Source organism: Grammomys surdaster, unplaced genomic scaffold, assembly GCF_004785775.1.
Source record: "Grammomys surdaster isolate TR1022 unplaced genomic scaffold, NIH_TR_1.0 126133, whole genome shotgun sequence".
NCBI lineage: Eukaryota > Metazoa > Chordata > Mammalia > Rodentia > Muridae > Grammomys > Grammomys surdaster.
Window position 1 is genome coordinate 3,516,280 of NW_021620941.1, and position 8,217 is coordinate 3,524,496.

Genomic DNA, 8,217 nt, shown 5'->3' on the forward strand with positions numbered 1-8,217 from the left:
GAAAGAAAGGAAGGAAGGAAGGAAGGAGGGAGGGAGGGAGGGAGGGAAGGAAGGCAGGCATATCTCTAGGTATCTCTTTGAAGGTCTTTCCAAGGAATATTAATTAAGGCGGCACATCTCTGAATGTGGGTGACCCCACAGGCTAGGTCCCAGATAGAATAATGGAATAAAAAGGGAGAAAGAATATAAACCTTACTGTAGGCCCTCCTCCCTCATGATAGACTCACCCAGGAATAAAAATAAATGATTCTTGCATTTAGTTGCCCCCACAGATATTTTGCTCACAGCTATGGGACATAACCCGCCACTGGAGTGGCTCTTTCTGCTCTGCCTCTTGATTAATCGGTGTTGTTTGAATGACAATGTCCCCCATAAATTTATGTATTTGAACAAGGGGTCCTGGTTGGTGACTGGTCTGGGGAGGCTTAGGAGCTGTGGCTTTCCTGTAGGAAGTGTGTCACTGTGGACCCTCAACTTGTGCACAAGCCTGCATGGCTGCTGCTTGCTAACATGCTGTCCTGTCATGCTGAACTCCTATCCCCTTGGAACTGTGAGCCCAAATAAACCCTTTCTTCTGTAAGTTACCTTGGTCATGGTGCTTTATCACAGCAACAGAAAGGTAATCCATGTGCCCTTGGCCTCTTCCATGAAGGCATTGCTATCGAACTTAGCCGGCAAGGCCTCTAATCAGCCCTGCCTCCTGGTCTCCCTTACCCTCTACCTCCAGCCAATCACTGTGCTTGGGGATGGAAGAAGGTGTATAGGTATATTTTTTGGCTTCTTTATTGGATTCTTTTACCTCTACCACCCTTCTCCACCCCATAACCTTCCAACCCACCAATGCTAGGTAAGAGAGAAAGAAAATTAAAAGGGAAAGGGATATAGATCTCTTTAGACTACTTCCTGCTGATCAGGGGACATCAAGTTCCTTGGGGCAAGTCCAATCTTCATCATTAGCAATCCAGCAATGCAGCAATGCAGCAATCCAGCAGCCCAGCAGTCCAGCAATCCAGCAATCCAGCAATGCAGCAATGCAGCAAGGCAGCAATCCAGCAATGCAGCAATGCAGCAATGCAGCAATGCAGCAATGCAGCAATGCAGCAATCCAGCAATCCAGCAATCCAGCAATCCAGCAATCCAGCAATCCAGCAATCCAGCAATCCAGCAATAGCAACAGCAGGAGCACCAGCTACCTTTGGAGCCTCTAGCCCCTTGCTCTGGCATTTGTAAGAGACACCAGAATTCCAAATGTAAACTTTCCCCAGCTGGCAAAATCATGCCCCTCTTAGAGCATGAGACAAATCATAGTCAGCTGCTGTAGACAATCTGAAGCAGCACCATAGCCCACACCTGGGATTAAAACAAACATAAACACAACATTTCTGTGTTTCTAAAGAAAACAAATTTCCCACTACAGAAATGGGTTTCATTATGTGAGAAAATCTGTGATTATTTCTCCCCAGTTGACACGTCTCTTTCTCCTCCTCCTCTGGGGCTCTAATAATACATATATTGTGTGGTTAGGATGATGTTGCTGCTCCTTCATGCTCTCCTTCCCTTTTCTCTTCCTTGATTATTTTTCCTCAGATTTTATTTTGCATAATTTTATCTTAGGCTATGTCATGAATCATGCCCTGGGGTTTTTTGTTTGTTTGTTTTTGGGTTTTTTTTTTTAACAATTTAATCAATTTATTTGGGGCTGGAGAGCTGGCTCAGCGGTTAAGAGCACAGATTGCCCTTCCAGAGGTTCTGAGTTCAATTCCCAGCAAACACATGGTGGCTCACAACCATCTGTAATGGAATCTGATGCCCTCTTCTGGTGTGTCTGAAGACAGCTGCGGTGTACTCATATAAATAAAAAATAAATAAATCTAAAAAAACAAAATTTATTTGAACAGTTGACTTAGGCACCTGCAATAGTGACGTCAGCCTCCACTCCTGGCTCAGTACTGACGGAAGTGATCTGCTTAACAATCCCAGAAGGACCATGTAAATCCATGAGTCGCTTGTGGTTGTGGATTCTCATCTGGAAAGGATCCCTTGTCTTTTTTTTTTTTTTTCTTTTTTTTTAGTGGTTTTTCGAGACAGGGTTTCTCTGTGTAACCCTGGCTGTCCTGGAACTCAGAAATCCGGCTGCCTCTGCTTCCCAAGTGCTGGGATTAATGGCGTGTGCCACCACCGCCCAGCTGATCCCATGTCTTGGAAATTTCACCGCAAGGTGTTTTTCTGGTAGTGATGCTCAGTGTCTTGGTAGACATGCGCACCAGTCCCTTCAGAGTCTTTTACTTTGCGCCTCTGATCAGGTCCGCACAAACCTTCTCCAGCGACGGTGAGCGTGATTCGAATTCGGTGAATCGGCACTTCAGGCTCCACGGACGTCTTTCTGGTAACTTTAAATGCCATGGCTATGAGTTCAAATCCCAGCAACCACATGGTGGCTCACAACCATCTGTAATGAGATCTGATGCCCTCTTCTGGTGTGTCTGAAGACAGCTACAGTGTATTCATATATAATAAATAAATAAATCTTAAAAAAAAAAAATGCCATGGCTAAGGTGCAGCTTCCTGACCACCTTTTTCCTCAGCAGAAGCGAACAGCACAGCGGTAGGTTAGGTCGAAGCAGACTGGAGGGAGCTCTGCAGCATGTATCACCAGATCTCAGAAAGGGCCCTGGGTGTTTTTATCTCGGACATCGTCAACTGCAAAACTTGAATTTAGGGCTTGAATTAAATGGTAAAGTGGGTGAGGGTGTTTACTGCCAAGATTGACACCTGAGTTCCTGAGTTCCACCTTCAGGATGCATGTGATGGAGGGACAGGACTGACTAGACTGTCCTTTTTTTTTTCCTTTTTGTCCCCTACCCCCACTCCCTTTGGGTTTTCAAGACAGGGTTTCTCTGTATAGCCCTGGCAGTCTTGGAAGTCATTTTGTGTACCAGGTTGGCCTCAAACTCAGAGGTCTGCCTGCCTTTGCCTCCAGAGTGTTTGGATTAAAGGCGTGCACTACTACTGCCAGAGTTGTTTCTTTTAAGAGAAAAAAAAAAAAAGGTCTTGAAAGAATCTTCCCCATGCCTCAGCCTGCTCAGTCTGTGAATACCAGAGCTAAAACATTGAGAATCCCACCCAGCTTATTCTTGTCTTTCTAGGGCGTTTCCCATCTCCTTTACAGCATATCTGTGTTCAGACTGAGCCCATGCCTTTTGTCCCCCCCCCCCCCCCCCACTGAGCTACACCCCTGACAGTATTGTTGTTATCCTGCTATTCACTATAGGTTGGCCTCAGAGTCAGGCTTCTCCTGTCTCTATGTTAGGATGGTGACTGTATGTAAACACAGCTATGACTGTCAATTTTGTTGTTGTTGTTGTTTTGTTTTGTTTTGTTTTTTTCAAGACAGGGTTTCTCTGTGTAGCCCTGGCTGTCCTGGAACTCACTCTGTAGACCAGGCTGGCCTCGAACTCAGAAATCCGCCTGCCTCTGCCTCCCAAGTGCTGGGATTAAAGGCGTGTGACACCACCACCCGGGAATTTTTTTAATTATATGTCAGAGATTGCAAGTTTGGGATATTTTTGTGTCTACGTAAACCTTCAACATTGTTCTGGAAAGCAGTTCCTTGGGAACTAATCTGTCCTTTTGAGTCTTGTTTTGTGACTTATCAGACAGGACTGGAAGGGTACTCAGTTAGCACTAGTTATTGAACACCTTGGAAGCCACCCCTGCCCAGGCGCTAAAGAGCAGCAGTTCTGTGGGCTGGCTGGTGGGAGGTGCTTTTCCCGGGTTCACCTGAGCACTGTGTTCCAACCCTCTCTAATGGTTCTTACTTTGGCCTTTAAAAAAAAAAACTGCATCAAGCCAACGAGGTGAGTCAGTTGATAAGTGTGTGTGCTGCTAAGTCTGGAGACCTGAGTTCATCCTCAGAATCAACATGGTGAAGGAAAGAACAGACTCCCGAAAGTTGTTGTCTAAACTCAATATGCATGTTGTATATCACACACAGACACACACATGCAGACATGTACATGCAGACATACAGGCACACACAGACCTACAAACACATACACCAGACACAGATACACACGCACGCATACGCACAGAGAGACACACACCACATACAATAAATACACCCATGCAATATTGGTATAGTCCTTTATTCCCAGCACTCAGGAGGCAGAGGTGGGCAGATTTCTCAGTTTCTGGCCAGCCTGGTCTGCAGAGTGAGTTCTAGACATCCAGGGCTACACAGTAAAACCCAGTCTCAACAAACAAACAAACAAAATGGTTAAACAATTAATTAATTAAATGCAATTTTAAAGGGGAAGACTTAAAAACAGCAACATTAAAGTCACTGCACAGGGGCTGGAACTTAGCTGGTGACACACACTGTACAAACTTGAGGCCCTAAGTCTGGGGAAAAGCCTGCTGGGGTGACAGGGGCATAGGGACCCCAGAGACTAGCCAGGACCTAGCTGGCTGAGGTTTGGTGAGGGAGCTCGTCATAAAGAGTGATTGATGAAGACACCTGACCTTGACCTCTGACCTCTCCAGGCACCCACATACTTGCATGGGTATCCATGTGCACATGTGCGCACACTCACACAAACAGGAGCATACACAACAGGCTGACTCACATAGACACTAAATAAATATTTAATTAATTAAAAAACAATGCAATCACACTACACCATGTATTTCTTTCTGGTCCAAAGTGAGGCATTGGCCTCTTGAACCTACAAACCTTTCTCCCCGCTCCCAACATCCAGACCCTTATTACATCCTGCTGGGTGAAACTCATGGACATTCCAGGCTCAGGCTCTGGCTCACTCTAGTCTTCCACAAAGATGCATCTGTCTTTCCCAACTGGAGACCCCACCAGCTCTCTCCCAGCTTTCAGCCCTTCCTTCTTGCCATGAGGCTAAGTGAGCCAGTGACCGGCTTGCCATGCTCCCAGAGGTGCTCCTCGTCAGCACTCTGCATTCTCACAGCTGTCCCAGACTTCTCAATTCTTTTGCTTCTTCCCCAGTGTCAGCAAGGAGGGCAAGGCCCAGCAAGAGAGGACACAGAGGAAGCCAGGACCATGGGTTAGGACACCTGCCCTCTTCCAGTACTGCCAGACATAGTCACTGCCCCAGCCCAGTTTTACATGACAGAGGTTAGTTCCAAGGTCCTCCATAGCTCCAACTGTCACACACTTGCCTGTGTATACCTGCCTATGAGTGTTGGGAAACTGAGGCTCAGGGGTTGGGTGACTGGGGGCAGGAGTGAGCAGGTACGTAGGCTCAGCATCAGTGCCGGAAGTTGCTTTGGTCTAGTGCCAGCTCCTGAGGCTCAGCAAGGCGTCTCTCTCTGAGTGTCCTGCAGGCTGGCCTTATGGTGAGGTCCAGGGCTTCTCTCTGTCTGGTGGGCTCACTATTGGGCTCACCCCAAAACTGTCATGTACTACACTAGGAAAGGAAGCTGCAGGGAAGCAGGGAACCCAAGGTCAGGCTGAGGTCAGACCCTGTCCAGTCTAAATTACTCATTAACTGAGGAAGTCAGGGCACTGAGTTAATGGCCTGTGGAAAACTGGGGGAATTCTTCCTTGGAAGGCAGAAGGACCCACAAGAGAGGGAAGCCTACCTGTGAAAGAGGGGCTGTCAATTATTCTCTCTCTCTCTCTCTCTCTCTCTCTCTCTCTCTCTCTCTCTCTCTCTCTCGCCACTCTGTCTAGCAATGGGCAGGACTCTTGAGGTCTGGCTGGGGAATTCAATGATTTAGGGACCACCCAGAGTCTTCCGTCTGTGGCAGAGGGTGCACGGGTCTAGTTGGTGAGTTGACCAGGAGAGGTGGCAGAGACCTGCAAACCTTGCCCTCCTCATTCAGCCCATTGCCATGGCACACCCTGTCCCTCTGGGGTTGGTGGCAGCAAGCCAGCTTCCATCCAAATCAGGAACTGTCTCCAGTGTCACTGGTTTGTCTGCTCCTGCATCATATTTGAGGACATGGCTGTTCAGAAGGGGCGAGAGAGGCCAGCCATGAGGTGTGGGCTGGGAAAGAGAGTCCTTCTAGCCTGGCAGCCAGGAAGGACTAAGAGGGCCAGGGAGCAGGTAGGCAGGAGACTACAGTTACAGACTGAATCCAGAAAACAGGGGCTCCGGGAGATCCAGCTTCCAAGGTAGGAGAGGAATGATGGAAGGGCTTCCTCAGAAAGTGGGGGTAGGGACATTATAAAGGGACACTATGAGGGCTCCATTCCCTGTCCTTGGAGCTGCGGCAGGCCTTAGGTGTTCGCCTCTGTGACACTTGAGTCACTACATGTATTGCTGTGAAGATGGTCATGGGAAAGGGGGTGGGGTTGGTGTCTATGTCTCCGAATCAACGTTTCTGGGGAAAACTCTTCAGCTGGAACCCTGGGTATAAGAAGATGTTGTTGAAGAAAGCCAGAGCCCCCAGTGCTTTCAACCAGGCATGGCAGGTGTGTGTGGGGGGGTGGCACCTTAGTTTCAGGGCCACACCCTCCTCCCTCCGTGTCAACTCCTGGGAACTGCTCGACAACATTAGACAAAGGAGTTTTTTGTTGAAATGCAAACAAACTTTCATAGCCCAGTCCAGCTCCTGGAGTTTTAGAATAGAATTCTACACTGGGCATTCCTTCCCAGTCTGGGTCTAGCCTCACGGGACAGTCTCAGCCATGGAGGTGATGGAGAACCTTCCACTTCTCCAGTTTCTCTCTACTGAATCGACCCGTCCTAGTGAGCCATGGTTAGAATCTCGCTCAGGTCAGAACCCCAAGAAGGCAGGGAGAGGGGACCTGAATCCTTTCATTCTCCCTCGCCACAGCCCTGGGCCCACGGGGGCCACAGAATGGGGCAGCTGTAACTCCAGCCTGAGGACAGAGAAACTTCAGTGGCAGGCCTAGGGCTGGGCTGCTCCCAGCAGAGTGGGAGGAGGGGCTGTTTGTTCAACCCTGAGAGGGCGGAGGTGAGATTTCAAAGCCTTCACCATTTGTTAGCCTTCTCTGGGCTCAGGCTGCATTCCAGACCTGAGGGGGTCCTGCCCCTGAGAAACCCAGGAGAATCTAGTTACAGCCCAGCTGTGGAGCCCTGCCCAGTGGACAGTCTGGCTGCTGCTTCTGGCAAGGGTCCAAGTCCCAACTCCTACCAGGCAACTGCCAATCCTCAGGCTCCAGGAAGAAAAGGAGACATGCTTTGCAGATAACGTTGTCTGGGATTCCCCTGACCCCCAGGGCCTGAAACTGTTGCTACTGTAGTAGATCTGATCTCTGTCCAGCTAAACCTGGTCAGAAATTTGGAAGAAGGGGGGTGGGCTGGGCTGTTCTTTCCCGAACAGCTCAAACCATGCTTTGCTTTCTTTATTACATATTTACTTACTTTTTGAGATGGGATCTCACGTAGCCCAGGCTGGCCTCCAGCTTGATCGTTGTGAAGGTGACCTTGAACTTCTGATCCTTCTACCTCTATCCTTCCCATCTCTGGCATTGGTGGTACTTGGCCTGTGCTTCAATGACTGACAAGTGGGTAAGCAAACATATGTGGGTGCATGTATATTTGGGGAACCCTCATGGGCTAGGAGTACAGTCTCTCCACCTCTAATCCCCCCCCCCCCGCCCGGGGCTTCCTGCTGGGGGACTCTGTCCTGGAAACCATGCTTGCCCAGTACATACCAAGTGCAATCCAAGGAGAGGGGGGAATACGAGAGATTCAGACCCTTCTTGTCTCTTCCCAATGGCTGGCTAACAGTGCTGTGTTGGGGTCAGCAAGGAAGGGATTCGGTGCAGTAGTGCTGAAGTAAAGCTGTGCTTAATAGACACAAGACCTTGGGTTCCACACTCAGTTCCCAGCACCCACGTGATGGCTCACATGATCTGTAATCCCAGTTCCAGGGCATCTGACGACCTCTTCTTACACACCAACCACAGACCTGATACACAGACATTTATGCAGTCAAAATTCCTATACCCAAGAAAGTAAATAAATAAAATCAATTATGAAACAAAAAACCAAGATTCTGGAATCAGGTTCTAGCCCACAAGGGCCCTCTGAGCGAGTAGGGTGGGACAGGGCCAGCCTTGAACCTCCACCTGCTTCACACATGCAGGTCTCATCGAAGGGGACCACTCACTGCCTTGGACAATGGGACTTGAGACTGAATGTCTGGGGACAGGAACACACCTAGGATTGGCCTTCCAGCTAAAAAGCAGGTTTGTGGGACATTCCCAAAGGT

General features: G+C 48.8%; 1 pseudogene; it reads right to left on the bottom strand.

Moving 5' to 3' along the window:
* Positions 1–1,903: 1,903 nt before the first annotated feature.
* LOC114612192 lies at positions 1,904–2,403 on the bottom strand (annotated as a pseudogene).
* Between the last annotated feature and the right edge of the window lie 5,814 nt (positions 2,404–8,217).